This window comes from Topomyia yanbarensis, chromosome 1 (assembly GCF_030247195.1).
Source record: "Topomyia yanbarensis strain Yona2022 chromosome 1, ASM3024719v1, whole genome shotgun sequence".
NCBI classification, from domain to species: Eukaryota; Metazoa; Arthropoda; class Insecta; order Diptera; family Culicidae; genus Topomyia; species Topomyia yanbarensis.
The window spans coordinates 7,733,672-7,755,530 of record NC_080670.1 but is presented as its reverse complement, the minus strand read 5'-3'; positions in this window follow the sequence as shown (position 1 = coordinate 7,755,530).

Below are 21,859 nucleotides of genomic sequence, written 5' to 3'. Positions count from 1 at the left end.
GGCCACGATAGTTTGGTACTTTTGCTTTTTTTAAAGTGGGAAGATCTTTGATTTCAATAAATCAGGAAAACTTGAAAACAATTAATAACCACAGAAAAAGGCTATTTGAGCAATGTTTTATGACGACAACTGGGATTCCATCAGGCCCGGCGCTGAATGCTAAACTTTGAGCAGGCTTTGTGCATTATATCAACCGTAAAATGGGGTGATAACCAATTGAGGAGCGAAGTGACACGCTGCTTGCCGGCTCAGAAATCTGTAGTAGGACACTTATTGACAGTATCAGAATTCAGAAACTGGCTGAAATGGCACAATCTGATTCCTGATAATGTCAGCAGAATCGTAGCATTAGCCCTGCTAGTATCACGTACACTAAGAAACGACTGCGAATTTCGTTGAGCTTTTGAAACTCCAAAACTAAAAAATGTCCTACGCCCAAACAAAAAGTTACGATAATATATCTCATTATGGTATTTTTTATTCGAACTAAGCTAATTGAAAACTGAAATGCACGTGTCATGGATTGAACACCACTCCACTTGATCGTGCATCACAATTGATCTGACATCACACTGTGACAAACGACGAAAATCAAATAGCAATATGCTCATAAAATACTGCTGGTAACCTAATTTCGGTGTACCGTAAGGTTCTTAAAGTTTTGTGTTTTACAAAACTCACGGTTATACTGTTCTATTTAGTGTTGTTCTTAGATTCCTGTGTGTGTGGGCAGTACAGCGATTTTGATGTGGTGAAACTGGATATAGTTCACTTGTAGCTTCGACGAAATCAACATGTTATCTTTCAATAAATTTATTACTTCGCCAACATACGGCCGAAGCTTTTCGTTTGCTCGTTTTATGACACTGCTCCACCTGTGCTCACACCACGCTTTGTACTTATGACAATCAATCTCCCACTTGTCAGTACTGCAAACAGTCTGCACACTACGGGAAATCCTGCGCTTTTTCAGTAACACCAAATAGACTAGTTTGAGTCGAAGCTACCTCCGGAAGAAAAGTTTATGAACGTTACGTTTTCCTTGTTCTGGTGGTGTGTAGTCGCCAATTATTCCCCAGAGCAAATATTTAAGCAAATATAATTAGATGAGGTCTCAAGTAACAATTTCAGTTTCATAGCAAACTGCAAGGGCAATCTAAGTTTTAAGAGAGACTTTAAGAGTGTCACAAAACCTCAATTGTTACTTAGGGTTGCACAACATGGACATGAAGGTGCCCCGGAATGCCCGAAACACTAACCGTGTCTTCTACAAAATTGTCTGCCCACTCTACAATTTTGCTGAAGAATCTAAGTATTTCAATTATGAAAATACACTACTTTCCCGAAATCCGTTTAGCATTGTGAATACCAGTATATGTGGTGGAGTTGTTAGGAAGTAGAATTTTTTTATCTTTATTAAACGTTTCGGTCCTGATTGGACCTTTTTCAAGGTATCAAGGTAGATCTGTAATTTCTGCAATTGTTTAAAAATATTTAATTTTTCTTGCAATCGTTGGGGCTGCTAAAAGCACTTGTCACGAGCAACCGGCAAGATCACAAAGTCAAAACTCGGCGCTGATTGGCGTCACTGCACAACTGTGAACTGTGATGAGAGAAAAGTGGAAATTCTTAATAAACACAGAAACTCCCAACTTTTACCCTAACTTTTTTGGTAGTCTCAAAAAAATTGGAGGAAACTTTTACAAATAAAATAAGAACAAATCCTCGGATTCGGGTTTGTACGAAAAGCTAGAAACATCTTTAAAGTTTTCGTGAAACGAGGTTTTTATTATGACATAAGCCACAAACCTATGGTCTCACTTTCAAAAGGCAGCATCAAAAAAAAAAACAATCCTCATCGGCGGATCACCGGACCCCGATCTACGCGAGCGCTACCAGGGCGCCGTGTTAATACAATTGGGTTAGCGTGCCCAATTTCACGGCGACTTGATGGAATTGACCGGCGTCTTGAGCAGGCTGAGGGTGTGCGTGTATGCGCTCGATCGAGATTTGAACCAAAGTGCCGCGACTGCCAACCGTTGCTGCCCGGTCGTCGTCGGTCAGTGTGTGAGCTCATCGAGGCTGCGTGGAAGCCCCTGCCTGGTTGTGCCTGAATGAAGCGTTACGTAAGCGTAATTTTGATTTGACTTGCCGCGCGATAGAAAGGTGTGAGATAATGACCGACAATGTCGAAAAAGCCCCCACCGATCGTTCGATCGATCGATCGATCGATCGAAACGAAACAGCGAAGATTGGAAGTTTTTCGCGCGGTTCACCCGATGCGACGGAGAGGATCCGCGGTGGCCCCGGGAGAGGAAAAGTAATTACAGTTCGGGCGTTTCAAAGTCTGTTGCTTGATTCTTTCGTCGGATTTCGTTCGATGGTGCCTCTGGACGATCCGGTGTATATGTGTGTGCCGATGGTGTGAAACGATTGGAAGATTTGATTATGCAATTCTTTACGTCTAAGATGAAGATGAAGAATCGCGCTCTGTGTGGCGTAAGTGCGTGTGTCGATCATCGTCGGTTCATCGGATTGGACGAATGCGGGGGTAACTTTGGAGGGCTCAAGAGTGATTGTAAGTGCGAGAGGTGAAGTACCCATTGCACCTTGGGATGTGTGCTGGGATCGAGCAGGGCAAGGTGTCGAGTCTCCTATCGTTTCGTCTTGGCGGGGGTCTAATTGAGGAGTATTTAGCTAATGAGGAGCCCTTCGGAGATGATGACGGGGGTAATAAGCACGAATTATACGCATGTTTAGCACCGAAGGGTTTTTTTGATTTGCATGTGTTTCGAGGTATATTTTTGAAAGTGCATTCCCTAGAGAGGGTTCGTAGCTACGCTGCGACTTATGAAAACAACGCGCTCGAAACCCTTCGAGTGGCTGGGTTTAGAGTTGCACTTGGTGGTCACGATGCTTGAGACAATTGTTAACTTGATGGGTAGTGTTTGAAAGAGGGCTTTATTCGTTTGGGAAATTTCCTTAAGTATAGTCAGTGTTATTCAATTACCTCTCACTTTCTTAGAAATTATTTCTATCATCCATGAAATAATGGTCTATTTTAACTTTTTATATAAGAAAGTCCATAGTGAGTACTCGAGAACAACAAAAAATGGGCCTGTTGTCTGTTGTGGCATAACTGTTTTTTTTTTAATTAAAGATATCTCAGGAAAGGGCACAGATCGGATAAGTTGTGTTGCTTTGAAGTCGTCCATGATTTGAAACTCTAAGATTTGGATGCCTTAAGATCTGAATACAACTAGGTGACTTCCCCTAATTGCGCTAGCAAGTTCACTATTCCGTGGTATCGCCCAGAGCAGTTCACTAAGATTTTTGATATTTTTGTTTTACATCAACAATCTTCGAACGTACGATCAAGCCGCGAAACTCATAATGATCTGCACTGCGGCGAAAAGATGTGATATATCAATTCTAATTGATTTCAATTCAGTCTTGGTAGCAAACTAACAGATCATCTGTCCGGGCACCGCCCAAACATTTAAAATGTTAGTAGTACAGTTGACGTATACTACACAGTATCATATTTTTGTCTGACTTTAGAATTTGCCATGTTCTAACCCGTCAACTTAGGAGCCGCAACTCGGTGAGCTTGTGATAGATAGAATGCAACTGAAGTGTATGTGTTATTCCACGCCAAATGGCCGAGGCACGTGTAATCGACCTCCATAGATTTGAACTAATTTTGGAGGACTTGTTCATTTAGAACCAATCTATAAGTTACCAATCCAAATTTTTGTCACGATTGAGCCAGCTCTCCGCCCATGGGAGAGAAATCCATTTTGACAAATTGTCAAATATCTTCTTTGCGAATACTTGTTTGCAGTGGCATTGCTGCCAGATATGCAATTTTTCTGTTTAAAACCAAAAGGATATTTTTGTAGCAATACATATATTTTAATTTCGAGAGTTTTGATGCCGTATTCCTCGTACATACAGGTAATTTATATCATATGAACAAGTTGTATTGCGTGCATCACTATGAAGAGTACTCTGACTGTTGGACAAAATCTCCCTTTCTGCGATGATCCTCAGCCAAACGAAATAATGGACTCGATTTTTGTACGGAATCAATGAATTCTTTGAAGAAAGGCTGAATATGTTCGCCAAACTTTAAGTATAAATCTCACCAAATGCTCCATTGCAACTGGATTACACAAGGAAGCCATCTAGGTTCACCGTTCTTCGTTAATTTCGTCAACGAAACAACCGAGCGTTTTTTATCGTTTCAACACAAATTGAACTTTTCAAACCTGCATTTCAACTAAGTATTTCGTAATGTTTCAAAGATTTTCTTCCATTTAATTCCACTATGTTTTTATAGTTAGATGCACTTGCACTTCACTATTTAACAGATACCGGTATTTCGATTACTACTTGTAATCTTCTTCAGTGTTTGTATCAGTCATAGACTGATACAAACACTGAAGAAGATTACAAGTAGTAATCGAAATACCGGTATCTGTTAAATAGTGAAGTGCAAGTGCATCTAACTATAAAAACATAGTGGAATTAAATGGAAGAAAATCTTTGAAACATTACGTACATTCCACTAAGACCTCCGTTCGCGTATATATTGTAAGTATTTCGATTTCATCAGGATATGTAGCCGTGCATAACAAAATTTTTAGGGAAATTTTTTTAAAGCGAGAAAACAAGAAGTTAGCCACAAAAGATAATCTGAATAGTGGTCGCAGTGGCAAAGTTTCCCCTAAAAAAAGGAAAAAAGAAGAAAGTTATAATTCTGAACTTTTTAATTTGATGTTATAAACGAGACAGGTAATACCTACTTTAAACAAAAGCAACCACTTTCCTTAAAAGCCAGCTCTCACAGGCTCCCATTTTCAGCCCGCAATATGTTGAGAAAAAAATCATTATCTCATCGAATTCGCGGCTCGAATACAATGGTTACAGGTTGTTGATCGGACGCTATGTATACTTATAAGGTTTCACCGGTTAGCCAGATTTGGTTGATTGATTTAATCGTGTTCGTACCCGCCCAAGTGTGTCGAATGGTGCAGCTTGGCATGCATCGGAGTCATAAGATTCCACGACTTGGGTTTTTTTGGCAGGAATTGTAGGGAAAAATTCGAAGATCGCAGGATCTCTGGAAGGCAATCAGGATCTGGGAAAATCGGCCCCAAAACATTTGAAGACTCCCTTCAACATATTTTTAACTCTCAAATAATTTTTAAATGCCTTTCAACTGCAACACGCTCGCAATTACACTCGTAAAATTTAATGATAATTTAGTCCCAATCGAAAAAATACATACGTAAAATTTCATACGCTCCACTGAACGAGCGCAAAACTTGTTATTCGAATCATTCCCGGGCGATGAATTTACGATTCCTCGTCAATTATTGCTGCACATTGCTAAATTTGCATTTGCTGCGTTTCCCGCCTTTAAGCTGGAGGCTCAAGTTATTCGATAGGGACCAAGAGCTCGCGAACAGATGGAGGCGCGCCTACTGCATTGATTGGAAGCGATCAACGAGCGACGGGCAGGTGCGGGCAATACTATAAATTTAATTCAAATTTAAACCAGCTGCTATTTCAGGGGGTGGATGAGGGAAATAACACTACCACGCTCTGCTGGGTATTCGAAAATGTTCCACAACCCGGAGTGAGAGAGAGAGACTTCGGCGCTCGGGTGAAATCAGGCTCTACCTATGTTACGGCTAGGTGATCAGAAGAAAAAAAAAAACAGAAAATCACGAAAGTGTGTCTAAGCAGTACGTCAGCGATAACGAAACAAGAGGAAATTCCACACGAGATTTCGCGGCGAAATATAACATAAAACACAATTTATCAGTTGCCATGGACGACAGTCAGTTGCTCAGTTAAAGTGATTCGGTAACGTTGGGCTGCACTCTAAAAAGCTACTTTATAGCTACTTTATTTCTATTGAAACAAACGATCTTCAAAGCTTGGATGTGAAACCGGAACTTGGTTTGGGCAGCGGGAGGGGTTAATGGACTTTACCAATTGCATCAGCAAGTTTTTTTGCTTTTCGTTGCTGTTGAGGCCAATTAATGGCTCAATAATCGGCCGATGATTCGTTGTTTGCGAGCGATGAGTCACTACTATCAGAGCATGTAGTAGGATTTTGCTGTGAAGCTGGTCCTGCAGCTAAATGTATCAATGGACAGGCGCCTATTTTGGAAAAATTATCACTTTTTCAGGAGCTTTCAAGTCATACAGTATCGTACCGATAGCATGGATGAAGACGAATGCGATCACAAGTAGATGCGAATGATTCCCCACCGTGATAAAAAAATCACTGCGCGCACTGGCGAATTGCGTACGCCGATACGATGTACTTTCGTTAGATATTCGGCCTGTGTTAAGCCAGAGGATATCAAGTACTATTTTGAGATATAAAAACGTTATCGCATCCAATATAGCACTAGTAACACGCACATCTTATTATTTTGAGAACTAATCTATTAGTTGTAAGCAAAGTAATGATCCTTAACTAAAGCTTTGTTGGTGATAAATTATTGAAAAGAAAATTTTATGTTGACAAATACCAGAAAATAGTTATGGTACTTAGTTCGGTACGGTTTAACACAAGTCATTTTTAATTTAAATTTAATGTAACTAAATAAAAAAGACCCACGGCTCCGTCATGCTAAGGCATTGGGCCGTGTTGAATAAAATAATTAGGATAACTTCATACAGTATATAATAACATTTGTTTTCAGACTAATTTTCAGTGCACACCATTTGAAAAAAACATCGAATTGAATATTCCTCTTAATGGTATAGTGAAGAGTCGAGGTTATCAGCCCCCGATTTTGCCTGCCCCCGGTTTCGTCTACCCCCCATTTTGTCAGTTTTTGACCCGATTTTGCCAACCATATATAAAAAATCTGTTTAGTGGGCTCTAGCCGCTACATCAAGTCAAATTCGTGTTAATCTTTTCTTGGGCATATTATTCTTATCTTAAAAATGTAAAAATTAAAAAAAATATATAATTTTGTACTGGAAGACTTCCTTAATGGAAATTTATACTAGATAATCAGAAAGGGTTATGAGGCAGTGAGGAACCAAAGAATATCTTTACAGCATCGGTTTATTAAAAAGAAAGAAAGAAATATGCGACGATTTTGTCAAGATCTCCGAGAAGGAAGGGGGAGGGGGGTTGATAAAAACGGATCTTTACTGTATTTTGTTTTATTTATGGATTGTCGAAAAATACATTGCCAGTGCTCTTATTGTACCGTTATCTTCGATTTTACACAGTGTGCGACCTTTGCTTGATTGCTGCTCGTTTGGATCGTTGTACGTAATATGTTTGATAACATTCCAAAAAAAAAATTGATTTGACGTGCTTGTGGCACGTTTGGAGGATTGTCCCTTTTCGGCTCAAACGGTACTATTTGTCTATTCAGCGAACCCGTCGTTTTTTCGCATAATCACAGCTTGAAAGTTACGGCGTTATGGTGCTAAAATGTTATTTTCCATTCGCAAAGTGTTTACGGTGAAGTGTACGGAAACAAATTGGTAGTTAGTTGGTTAATGTATTATGAGAAGAGATCTGTTTTAGATTTCAGTTTTTTTCAAGCAGTTCAGCCCAAAGTTTTCCTAGTGTAAGAAACCACAAAAAAATGTTTTTGATCAAAATCGGTGCTTTCCAGGCATTGCTAAAGGGTGTTCAACATTATGTTTCCGATACTCAATAAAAGTTTATTATCCTATTCACGACGGTGCAATTTCTTTGGGAAGATAGTCGAAACAAATCTAAATTGATATGTTTCATCAGTTTCCGAAAAATCTTTCAAGATAACGCAAGTAAATTAAATTTAACGCATTTAGTTTAAATATTCCTGGCAGCACTGCTTCAGTGGTATCCAATCAGATCAAATGCAATAACTTCAGTTCTACGTTTAATGCTAATAAATGTTATTGCTCAAATGAAAGATAATAACTAATCCCATTTTTATGGATTTAGTTGTTGTAAGCTAACCTTGCCTAAATAAAGAATTCTAGCTGTTTATAATGTTTATTGTTTGTGAACAACATGAGTCATTAGACTGCCTCGCATGCATGAAAAAAAGATCCGAATTAGCGAGCACAGTACTTTTTGAGTTCTTTTTGTGTTCTCAAATGGCTGTACAAATTATGGGAGCGATTGGTTGTTCCTCGGATTTGCGCATTGCGTTAAATGTTTGTATGGAAATTAGTATGGGAAAATGTTCTTTTTTGCATCTCGCTCATACAGATCTCTATTTCACTCAAATTGAAAATCAATGCAATAAAAGGGTTTTCCAGAATGTGGTTTACAACTAAATATCGCGGAACATGTCCACAGAGACTTGTCAAAGAATTTTTCAGCATAATTTTTTGAATTACATGAAGGTAGTTGGGAAGTCAAAAAATCGATTTGGTTCACCTAACAGTGAGACCGAACTATTCCGCTACTTAGCATCACATGTGTTATATGCATTGGCTCGATCAATTACAGATCAAGTACCCGGAAGAGGCCATTGACTTTAGGGCAGTCTGCGCGTTCGTTTATTTTATACAACCTAGTAATATCCGCAAATTTACCTCAAGCTGCGAAGTTCTTGAAGCTCCACAGGATAAACTTGAGCTTCTGTTTCCTCCTCTCTATTAAACATTCGGCTTCATTACCTTCGGGCTAATCCCCATTCGTCCTACTGTCCTAGTCCCTTTCGGCTGGAAATCTTTCCCCGACGTTGCTACCGTTTCTTTGGACTCTAACTGTGAATCTAGCAATGTCAGTGTTATAAAAATTTAAAAGATCAGCTCATAATTTAAAGAAGCAAAAATACACAAATAATTTTTCCAGGCTTTCATTTAGTCCACTGAAGCTGCTTACTATTAGGGGTCGTTGAATCAAAATAAGGGCAAACTATGACTGGATCTTCAAATCCAAAAATAATGCACGATTTTTATCGCCTATTATATTTTTTTTATGCTGACACTCTGCTTTTCGGGATACTAAAACTCGAGTTATATGAGAATGATGTTGCCGCAACCCTCCCCCTACCCAATTTCAACTATGAATGTTGTTCAAAAACCCACACAAAATCTACACGACCCTTATAAAATTTATTCCAATTTCAGCAATCGATCGTCAAAATTCCTTTGCCATCGTTGTCCAGCATCGATACGTCGGGGATCTTGTTTCTGTAGAACGGACAAGATCGTACCGATTATTGCTTCAGAACTGCAAAACATGCTAACCGAGCACAGTCATGTAGCAGCGTGTTTTGCTTAACATATCGCAACATGGACCGTGAATAATCTGGACGCGATTTTTTCGTGGAAGATTTTACCTGAAACAAAATCTTCCACCATCGGATCGTTTCGAACGTTTCGTAGGAATCTCGGATGATTGTCGGCACTGGCAAGCCAGCTGGCCAGTAGTGGTAGACCGCGTAGTATCTTTGCAAACGAGCCCGCTTGTATTATGATGAAATGTAAAAATAAATTGTATAATTATAGTTAATTAACTTAACATTAATTGAATTATTAAAGCAGAAGCTGTATGAAAAATAACTTGCCTATAGTGTTGTGAGCGACGCTCGTTGGGTCTAAGCTTCAGGCTGTTTTTTCGTTGCAGATCAGCAGATCGCATAGAACGAGAGATCATTAATATTAATGAAACAACATTGGCAAATGCATTAAGAGCGATAACAACAACAGCAACAATAAGACTGTGAAGTGGGTAAAAAAGGCTCGTCCCAAATGGGGTGTAGGTCGTTGTTTCCGGCTCCGGGTCGGTCATACGTTGTTTGGAGTTCTGGGTTCACTTGGTTCATGTGGATATCGGGACACGAATCTCGGTGGTAATCTCTTTCAATATGTAACCGAATGGGAACCAGCTTAAAAACATACAACTTTGGAATCGCCACCCTACTCGAGCATCCTCCGAACTGTAGCGAACGGCCAATCGGGTGGCTGCACCTTCAGGTGCTCATTGTGGTTGTACTGTGGCACAGAAACAGGTTTGAATGGATGCCTGGGAGGGGCATCTGACCACCTACCACCGGCTCGTCGGTTTTTCACCGGGACAGGTTTAATATGTGTACTGTGGGGTGTAGTAAAATGCCACACGGAGGTGATGTTGCAATCACCACCAGTACGGTCGTCGTCACCCCGTCACCGCCCAACTCCGCCACCATCGTGCACCCAACGCGCCGGTATGTTTTAGCTAGCGAATTTTTAGCCTTTGTCAGTCAAAACAATTTATGTATGCATTTTGCGCTCGATCGAGCGGCAGGACTTTACGTGTTCAATCTATATAACTATGGCAAGGTGACGATATAAAGGTGTATTTTCAGGTTATATCGAAGCATTACTTAGCTAACAGCTAGCAGAGCTCAAATATCGTTCAAACCTGTATATAAGTATACAGCAAATCGCTATGGGCTATTAAAAGTGTGAATTTGTAATAAACGACTGAATTGTAAAAGAGTTTTACGATTGCGGCAATTGGCATGCGGGCAAATCCGTGTCGGTATCTAATTCAAGGTGATAAGTGGCTAGCGCTTGTAATATTCGTCACGGTCTGTCTGGTGAGGCTTTCGCCTAGAACTGTCATGGTCGTTACTGATGCGTTTGTCTCGCTGGAACTGGTTCAATCTTTCTAACTCGCAAATAATGAATGAATGTGGACAAGCATTTTTAATCGCTGATTTTAAAATCTGAACGAAAAAACTGCTTCTTGAAATCTTCCAAAAGAGACGCTCCGATTGGTGTCCATTATTCGCTGTGTGTCGACATAATTAGTATGTTATGTAAGCCGCGTCTTTATTCGGTTAGTTGTTAAATCTTCATCTACTAAAGAACGACGACCGACTTAGTATCTGTACCGTTTGGTTTCGATCGACGAATGAATTACTGCGAATGACACGACATTATTGTTTGCTAATGAACGGAAGAATCTACACAGAAAAAAATGTAATTTTCAATTTATTTTCATGCACATATTTGGAGCATGAATAAAAATGTAACATTAGGTTCCACCACAAATACACACAAATTGTTGTTGTTTCTTCATGCAATTTTATTATAATTTCATACGTTGATTGAAAATTGCAGTTTCATTAAACGGGATACCAATGCTTTTTAATGTATTTTTAATCCAATATTGCTGTAAAATAAATTACATGTAATATTACACGAACGAAAGTGTAGAATCATATGCTTTTTGATGCTCCGATTGACTGCATTGAATTCAACTTAATTTTCAATCAAATTTTTGATTCGAGCTCTGTATGTTTACATTCGTATCGATTTAGCAATAAATCACGGTGTAAGGAGAGAAACGAATCATAGTACACAGATTATCAGACAAGCCGTATTTTAGGTCACTGAGGGGTGAATTACACTGAAATCAATTCGGTAGAATCAAGAAAGTAAACGCCTTCAATTTGCTCAACTTTTACTGCCATTCTCAGTTTGATTTGCTGTAAAAATAAAGTTTGTTTATATTTATCAGCTACCGATGTCGAAAAAAGCCGCTCCGGTAAGAAGTAATTGATTCCAAAAACATTCAGAACCCTCGTTAGTGAAAGAGGTGCTGGTCGTCATTGGCAAAATAACTAAATGTGGAATGCTGTGATTCATAGTAAACGACACATTGGACATGCTTTGTTGATCATAGCATGTATTTGGCACAGAAGACTAGACCATTACTGTCATTATTTTACACGCATTAGTTTAGTCTGGAGTGTAATGAGTAATGGTTACATTCATGCATGTTCCAATGTTTGAATAGGATAATTTTTGACATTGTAGGACAGCTCATGAAGTGAAGAATTATTGCCTCTATTAGCAGTAATTCTACGAGTATATGAATATGTCTGCTTCTGCAATAATTTCTTCCCCTATTATACAGTTCAATAATATATTCTTTATGCCATCAGAAATAAAACTACTTAAACTGTCTGATGTGAGAGAGTGAATTTTCCATGTACTGTGACGAGTTGCCGAAACAAGTAAGGTATCGTCGCGAACGTAGCATCCGTAGCCCAATACTTAACCTATCCAAAACACTGCAAGTTTTCATATATTCCGAAAATAATGATTGTTCTTAGCCGAACCAGCTTAAAGCTGAAGTCTCTTAACATAAACATCAACAAAAATTTTGTGGTTCAATATTGTGTCTTATTCATCAACATTTGGTAACAAGTGGAACGGTAATATATCCAATAGGTTGAACTGGAACATTGGATAGTCAGCCTCGGGCGCGAAAAAATACTTTAGTTGAGATCTGGTGTCACAACACTCGGCACCTGACCAGGCAACGTGTTCGATGTCGTGATAGCCGTCACCACAAGTAAACACATTGCTCTTCACAAGCTCAATAGACCGGAGATGCGCATCTAACTTGTGGTTGGACATGCACCGGGGCATTACGCGAATGATGAAATCTATTGTTGTTGTTACTACCATTTCGTGACCTTGAACAATTAAATGCAAGTCCAGTTCACCGATCCTCTTCCCGAGTGAAATGATAAAACACTTCAGCGGGTTTTCGCTCATAACCACACCCATACTTCCTTGAACAAATAGTACAATGCCGGCCAATTCGCACGAAAAAGTGAATTCGTGATCATTATTGCGCATTACGCTATACTGCTAAAATTATTCCTCTCTTAGTGGGGCTTTGAGTTTCCGACAAAGAAGCTAAATTATTTCCACGCTTTTTCTAGCCGGTACAAACTAACCTTCTTCGAGCACAAACACGAGCGCACGCACACACACACGGCACTTTCTCTTTGTTGATTACTCCGCACGGTGATCTCAGAATCGCGAATTTTTATCATAGCCTGCTCGGATGAACGTATGATTCCTATGTTAAGTACAACGTTTATCACGCTATTAGAAGCTTTCCTTTATTCATTGTTAACTTTAGCACCTCCAAAACACAGTACGTACAAACAACATTCACGTAATGCAAACTGTTGTCTTGTGCCGATTGTTCGGCAGGATATTCGAAATTTCGGAATCACTGAATATCCTAGGCAGCAATAGTTTTACTTAGGGAACATTCATATATTACGTAACATTTTTAAGGGGGGGGGGGGGGTGGTACGACGAATTGTGACATGTTGTGACGTATGGGGGTGGGGAGTAAGATAGAACGTTACGTAATGTGTTTTTTTCACTGAAGAAAAAAAATATTTTTAAGGAGTTTGTTTCGTGCCAGGAGAGGGGGGGGGATAAAAATTTGTGACAATTTGTTACATGAGGAGGGAAACTAAATTTTGGGTAATTTTTGCGTTACGTAATTTATGAATGATACCTTACCTGTTTACGCCGGGATCTGGCCGATACTCAAGCCCGGGAAACAGTGAAACACAGGGCGGACGAACAGCACCCAAACAGGAAAACTAAACAAACTGGGCTGGCCCCGCACAGGCCAGCAAAAGGGCGTTCTTTTCCGCCTTCTTCGGACCTTTCCAGTCCACACAACACCAGAAAGTCGCTTACAACATAACATTTATTTACACTATTTACATAATTGTTATATTTAATTCCACTGCTTCAAATTAATTCTAAGTCCCGGTCTGTGGGGAAGCGGTATGCAACGTATGCACGACGAGCGCGACGCACAGTCAGTTCTGCTGGACTGTGTTGTTCGGCGATAAACTTTGTACTGCCGTACTGCCCTGCTGCTCCCACAGGACATGAGACGGCTGAAGGGGAAGATGACCCAGCCGTGTGCGATCATCTGCTCTCGGTGCTGCTACGGCGACGAATTTGCGTAGAAACCACCGGACTGCAAAAGTCATTGTTGGAAAGACCAGCAGCAATCAGCTGAACAGCAATGATATTAGCTTGCCTTCGTTTTACGTGTGTGCCAGCTGACCGAAATTGGAGAAGAAATTCATCTGTGCCACGGGTGGGAAATTATTCGATTTGGCACACTGTCAGCTGGTGTCGATTTTAGCGGTCAAAATAATTTTCCGATACTATGTTCACTTCGGCGTGAACATTCTCCCCGCCTTGAATTATCAAGGAAATTCAATCAGTAGTTGTTTAGGCCAGTGAGATGGGCCGAACTACGATAGAGTTGGTAGTGTTGACGATTCCGCTAGTTGGTATGGAGTAGCGGTGTAGCTGTGATGACGATCGTATAGTCTTTTTCTTGCGATGACGTAGTACGGGCCGGAAACTGTCCGGAGATAGTGTTGCTAGGTGATGGTGACTCGTCGACGGCGATCACAGAAAACATCTGTGCGGTCCAGTCTGCTACTGGAGTGGTGATCCCGTGACGTCACAAACGTTCGTGGTGATGGTAAGTGATTTCATACCGATATTCTGTCGGGATGATGCTCATAGACGGTGTAGTCCGATATTCTGTCGGATTGGTGATCGTAGAGCTTCGTTGATGTAGCGATGAGTGCACCTACGATCATGATAAAACGGTCCGAAATTCTGTCCGGATAGATGTGCGTACAGACTATAGTGCGGTGGGTAACGATCACGATGAATACTGAAATATAAGAAATCTGTACGCAAACATCGTTGCTGTTGAGCGAAAAAAGGGTACTTAACTATTGTCAAGTCACAGCCGGGGGGTTCCGAGAACCCGCTCGGCGAGGCTTGTGCTCTTTACAGATGCTTCAGGAACTGCTCGATTCCCCCGAGCTTGGGCCAGGATCTCGTCTGGCGACTCTATGCCCTGAGTGAGGGCCGGGATCTCGTCCGGCGGGTGTGTTTGCTGCTATGGCTTCGTTGATGGTGATGACAAAACCGCTTCGTCGTATCTTACTGCGTGTAGTGATGCGATGTGATCAACTTTGTGGTGCAATCCGTACATCCGTGGACGGATTACACGCAAAAAGATGGATTCCTCCGGTCCAACCACAAGGAGTGCGTTGAGGAACAGAATCCCACGGAAAGTTGATCCAGTATCGGGTAAGCTGACGGATGACGTGAAGAATTTGGCGAATGTCACCTTCCGGTTGCATGATTTCTGGCGAATACGCAATCATAATTCCACCAAATCGCCCTTTGGTGGGACCAGAAAACACCAACGGTGAAATATGAAGCACTTGGTTGCTTCCCAGGTCGGAAAGTGACTCGACATCCGTGTGTGGTTGTGTGTGTGTGAGAATCGTCCTTCGGTCGTCTTTGACGGGAAAAGTGAAGCCAATTGCTTCCAGGAAGTACGAATCGTGCGTGTGTGCGGGTTGACGTTGTGCGCATTTTGGCCACCAGAGATCCTTAATGTGCCTAGTGTGCGTGTACGGGGTACGATACAGCTCTAATGCCGGTAGAGCAAATCTAGTGCAGGCTTATGTAGGGAAAACACGATCACGCGCCGTTTCGAGTGTCTGTTGGCGACACATACGAAGAACGTCGTTCTGTGCTGCACTAGATGAAGCGGCCGTCGGTTTGCCGCGAATTGATGACGTGGGATTTGGCATCTGATGCCACAATATGGCTGGTTTCGAGTGTGAATCGGGCTGGTAGTCTTCGTCGTAGGGTGCTCACTAATATATAATGACGTAAATGGCTCACAACGGTGCTCGTCCCGAAGAATCGCAGCGAAAGCGGGACGTGTTGTGGCCACGAATCGGTCCTGCTTGGACCTACTGTTACAGCGCGGTCGGTGTGTAACTTTCGCGAATTGTGTTTCTTCGTCAACGGCAAGAAAAAAGACTACCAGACGCACCGATTTATTCACACACTTGAATGGAACTGCACTCACCCATTTCCGTCGATGATGCGATGGAAAACGCGTCCTACAGCTGGCAGATTTGTTGCATAGCTGTCCAGCTGGCCGCCGATTCTCCAAATCAGCAGCGAAAGTAATCTCGATCCGCGTCTTCGCAGTATTGGAAAATGGGTGCAGTCTCCATTGCATTTTCTCCCACAGACCGGGTAGATCGCGATAGCGCTCGCGAAAACAAAAGCGCGATCGTTGCGCGCGTTTTGCAGCGGACCGCTTGGCTTGCGGTAAATGGAGCGCCATCCTGCGGACTTGAGGGTCTATCCGGCTCGAAGGACCATGTTTACGCCGGGATCTGGCCGATACTCAAGCCCGGGAAACAGTGAAACACAGGGCGGACGAACAGCACCCAAACAGGAAAACTAAACAAACTGGGCTGGCCCCGCACAGGCCAGCAAAAGGGCGTTCTTTTCCGCCTTCTTCGGACCTTTCCAGTCCACACAACACCAGAAAGTCGCTTACAACATAACATTTATTTACACTATTTACATAATTGTTATATTTAATTCCACTGCTTCAAATTAATTCTAAGTCCCGGTCTGTGGGGAAGCGGTATGCAACGTATGCACGACGAGCGCGACGCACAGTCAGTTCTGCTGGACTGTGTTGTTCGGCGATAAACTTTGTACTGCCGTACTGCCCTGCTGCTCCCACAGGACATGAGACGGCTGAAGGGGAAGATGACCCAGCCGTGTGCGATCATCTGCTCTCGGTGCTGCTACGGCGACGAATTTGCGTAGAAACCACCGGACTGCAAAAGTCATTGTTGGAAAGACCAGCAGCAATCAGCTGAACAGCAATGATATTAGCTTGCCTTCGTTTTACGTGTGTGCCAGCTGACCGAAATTGGAGAAGAAATTCATCTGTGCCACGGGTGGGAAATTATTCGATTTGGCACACTGTCAGCTGGTGTCGATTTTAGCGGTCAAAATAATTTTCCGATACTATGTTCACTTCGGCGTGAACATTACCAAAACAACCGATTACTGTACGGGTTTCGCGTCTTTCTTTTTGATTCCCTTAACCGCATCTTCGAGATGTTCGATAATTATTTGTTAAATAGTCTTATGATCAAAAGATCAAGTGATAGTATTTAGACGATGAAAATCTGACAAGCCGCTAGGATCAACGAACCGCACGTGTGTCTGCTTATGGTATGCAATTATTCGTTTATTCAGCGTTCGTTAACCCAGTCAGATTGCCAACAAAACAAGCTGCAATAATCGATTACTTTTGCATTCCTAGGCCGTTTATGTTTGTTTCAGTTGGATTTCATCGAACAATTAATTGAATGCCATCTGCGACGCTCCCACGCTGGTTTCCGATCCTTACACAAACGACAAAAACAAAAAAAAACCGACCAACTGTTCTACGCTGTTGTATGATATATAGTTTCTCTGTTATTGCTAAGTTTGCGCACGAACAAAATAGAAGAAAGAAAAAAATCACAGATAAGCAAACCACAACTAGCACAAACATAGAGATGATAAATAGAATAAATAAATTAGTTGACTTGCAGTAATCTGCTGACGGTGGAAAGATAGTTGTTTCACTTCGGAAAAAAGGCTAACTCAATTAAGCAAGCAAACAACAGGCCGTATCAGGCGCAAAGGCTAGAACAAAATGTATATCTGAAAAGAAAAACGAAACACCGACTTCAATTCAGAAGGAAGAAAACGGAGCCCTCCTGCGCAAATGTTTATTTAATGTTTTTCTTTGCCTCTGCTGCACCTCGGATTGTCGTTGAAAGTTTTTTCCCCACTGCGTTTCTGTAATGACGACAAACACTTTGTTCCAGTGACAGACAGCAGCACGACAAACAGGTTTGACAGTTGAACGTAACAAACTGACCGTTTTTCTGTCATAACTCAGCGGCAGCGACGAGCGATGGTATCTTTTCTTCCTTCTGAATTCATTTTTTTAGCTATGGAAAGTATTGTTTTAAATACCGATATCACCGCGGTTTAGGGTCTACCACATTCCGGTTGTAAGATAATAACAAAATATGTGAGAAGTAATTTATAGCATGTACACTGAACCTATTTGTTAATTTCGTTAATTATATTACCATTCTGATGTAGACAAAGCAGAATAAAAAATACAAACACAACAAGACGCCACACAACGGAACGTACCGTGTATTCCATTCACTTTATACAAAAACAAACACGATTATTAGTAGTTAATGTTTTTATGTTTCCTTTTAAATATTATTATCTCTATTGAATATAACATATTATTCTTATATTGTGACAAAGAAAACGATAAGTGTTATCGTGATTATTATCTATATTTATCGATTACATCGATTCGAAGTTTTTATCGTCACACATGCCACGCACGTTTAGTGAACAAACTGATGACTGCTGATGAAGTAATAAAGCTATACAAATGTTTGTAAATGAAGAAGTTTACATAAATGAAGCGTGTTTTATTGTTGGGAAATGGATATGAAAGAAAGGTTTTATTATTACGCAAGAAAATGATATTTTTCAAAACTGATTTCGAACAATGCTGTAGCTGATTGCAAATATAGCTTATTAAACCGAGATGGCTTGGTAACCCAAAAATTTTGCAAGTATTAGAATTGAAGAAGACTACTTTATTGCTGCAAACCAATTACATGTTTTATCTGATTTGTTATCCCATATTATAATACCATAATATGACATTTAATTTCTACACATTCGGGATTTTATGCGGCATGTTACCATACCAAACCTCCTTATCGGGCTGCAATCTTAGATATAATTGACAACACACAGTATCCTTCTGCCGACCGATCCGGAACAGTCGCTGTTTCAAGCTGCTCCTGACATGGAGAACGGATGCTTTTCGGTTCTTCCCTCTCCTGGCAGCATGCGATCAAAATGTAATTTTTTTTTGTCCGTAAAATCCGTTTTGATGGTTTGCTTGTTAAATTTTTATCTCTTCCGAAAGTAGTGTCAAATACGCAAATTTCCACCGAAGAAAGTATATTGATACAGGTTGAAACAAAAAAGCTATGAGCAAATGTCTGAGATGTTTTTTGGTCAAACTAATGTTTGTTTCCCGTTGTGGTCCACCTAGGAAAATCCACAAAAAATACAAATGTGTGGAGTAAAGTTAATGCAGAATCACAGTTTAAGAACCTTCAGTAATTTTGTAATCCTCTATTTAGCGGTATTTGATGAATCATACAACATTTTAATCATACGACACATCCAAATCAGAATAATGTGAAATGGTTGTGTCAGATCCGCTGACATCTGATGGAGGCGATTGAATTCTTTTCAGTCACTTTAAAAATACAAATTCGACTATATTCAGGCTCCGTTCTAAACTGTAATTTTTGCAAGATGGCCCTAATACGGGAATGATGAAACTTTACCAATGACATCACATTTTTCACTCAATGTACAGTGGTCTAGAATGAAAATTTTGTTAGAACTTTAACATTTCACTAAAACTAAATACCTAAGCATTATAATATGTTTAGGAAAGCTGTTGTACCTTGCAAGGTCTTTCCAGAAGCTAGAGTGGTTCTAATTTGAGCAAGATTGAAATTGAACTTTTAACTGGTTCGAGATACTTGACTATCTTAAATGAAATTGTAGAAGAACACATTTTAACCAAATTTTCTGAAGATGCGCAAGCTCTATATTTCATACTTTCCATTGCACGAAAAATTCAAATGTAAGCTTTAGGGTGTTCCTTAAAAAACGGTGTTATTTATATGACTTTGTACCAAAGAAACCATTGAAAAAATTAAAGATTATTTTACGATGTAAAATTTTTCATACATACCAACTATTAAACTATTTTCGTTTAAAGTTATGAAAAAGTTTACATAAAAAATAAAACATTTCAAATATTATTATCTTCGATTAGGGCGCTTCATACTAAATATCTTTTCTGCCGTATGGAATATAATACTTTGTAGTATACATCCCCAAAAAATGGCATATCCGATATTTTCTTATATTGTGCAATATTTACTAAAAAATAGTTTATTTTTAGTAAAAAATAAATATTACTTTCAAACGAAAAATGTTGGAGGTTCAGTATATTGTTACAAACTGTTCTCCTTCAAAATATCTGAAAATATTCCTAAAATCGTCTAACGAAAAATTAAAGCGGCAAAAGTTATATAAATGAAATCATTTTTTTCATGATTTTTTAGCAAATTTCTTGTAAATGAAAGGGACAATACATAATGTTCCAATGTCTTCAACAAAGTTTTTTGAAATGCGATTTTCTTCAATTTTCTGGAAGACTGCCAAGCCTCGTCTCGAACCATTAAATAGTTAAATTGCAGATTTTAATAAATTTGGAACCACTCTACCCACTATTTAAAATTATAGGAAAGATTTGAAGAGTGCGAACAAAACTACATATTTTATATTGTTCACCGTGCAAGTAATTTGAACATCGAAAAGTTGTATTTGAATGTTTCGTGTTCCACTCGTCAGTAACTGACGCCAACGTGCTGTCAGTTAAACATATTTCTAAGGGCCAATTAATGAATAACCAAATTTTTAATACAGTGAAGACCCGATTTTATCTATCCCCGATTTCATCAGCTTTTTTACCCGATATTATCAACTTTATATGAAAATTGATAGGTGGTAGTTTGATGGGCTCTAGCAGACAAACAAAGTTGAATTCGAGTAAATCCTTTTTTGAGCATATTTTTCTTAGAGATCCGAAACATGCAACAAAAAAATTAATTTTGCACTGTCAGACCCCCTTAAGGGAAGTTTAAGCTAAAAAATCAGGAAAGGTTTTGAAGCTATATCTAGGGATTAAAGAAGAATATTTTAAGAACTTCGGTTTCTTAAAAAGAAAGAAAAATATATGTCCCGATTTTATCAATGTTCCCGTTTTATCAGCCTAAAATTTACCAAGGGGCTGATAAAAACTTCACTGTATAACTCGTGCAGTCTTCATTTTTAACTAACATATCCGTTAGATGATTTTCAGAGTTTTTGAAGACGAGTATTTCCTTCAAACAAATCAAAACTATTATTAAAAAGATACAAGTACTTGTAAATGTAATATCAAAAAATATCGAATCGTAATTTTTTGCTCCGTTATACATCGAATGAAAGTGCTCACAACTTCTCAACGATAATAGTTAGATATGCAGTGCCATAAAACAAATTATTCGCCCTAAAACAATCTTAAAATTGTCTGAAGACTACACCGTAGAAGGTTTATGAATTAAACAGTTTTTTTTCCAAGAAACACTCTAAGCCTTGATATTAAATTTTTTGTAAGATGAAAACTAAGACAGATAGGGCTTACATGTCTTCAGCAAACTTTTGTAAAGTTTATCGTGCAACAACTTCACTGAAGGTAGTACGGCTTTATCTATAATAATTCAAAAGATAATTTTTTGATTTTGATAAAATTAGAACCACCCTAACTGTTGTTTCAACAAAAAGAAGAGGCTCGAAAACTAGGAGCCGAATGCTTGCAGCGGTCACACAACGTATCAGGAAATGATATGGAGGGCAGAAAGTACACGAGAAAAAAAATCATCCAGGTAAGAAACCTAAATACGACGAAAAGAAACTCGCGGAGGAAGAGAAACAATTTACCAGGATCGTTACGTAAAAGTTTACAAAACGATGAATAACATTAGAAAGAAAAGAGCGTCGGATCCGGTTAAGACTGGAACTGACTAAGAGGTCACGCAGAATGCTCAAAGTTCCAAAACAACCCATGACAAAACACAAACGCTCTTTGAAATTTCAAAAATTGAATCCGTATTTTAAATCTTAAAATGCCATAAAACTACACTACAGCAAATATATGGCTGCTTTTACCCCATAATTCCCCTGATTGTTGCAATAGTTCACTGACGTTATCGTTATTGAGGATGCGATAATCATGCGTTCTTTCTGGGACGTCATCGTAGGCTTGGGATAGCATAAGGTTTTGAGCTTTGGGGCGGGTTCGAATCCTGTCACTGGAGTATTTTTTTTAAATAATTGCTTTCTTTAACTCACCATTTCGTTTTTTTGTACTTACGTTAAAACCCAAAAAAAATGTTTAATTCCCATTTGCTTTCTCAGGAAATATTACATTGAATTAGTCTGATTTTGGCGTTCGCCTTCTTCTCTGAAAAAGTATATC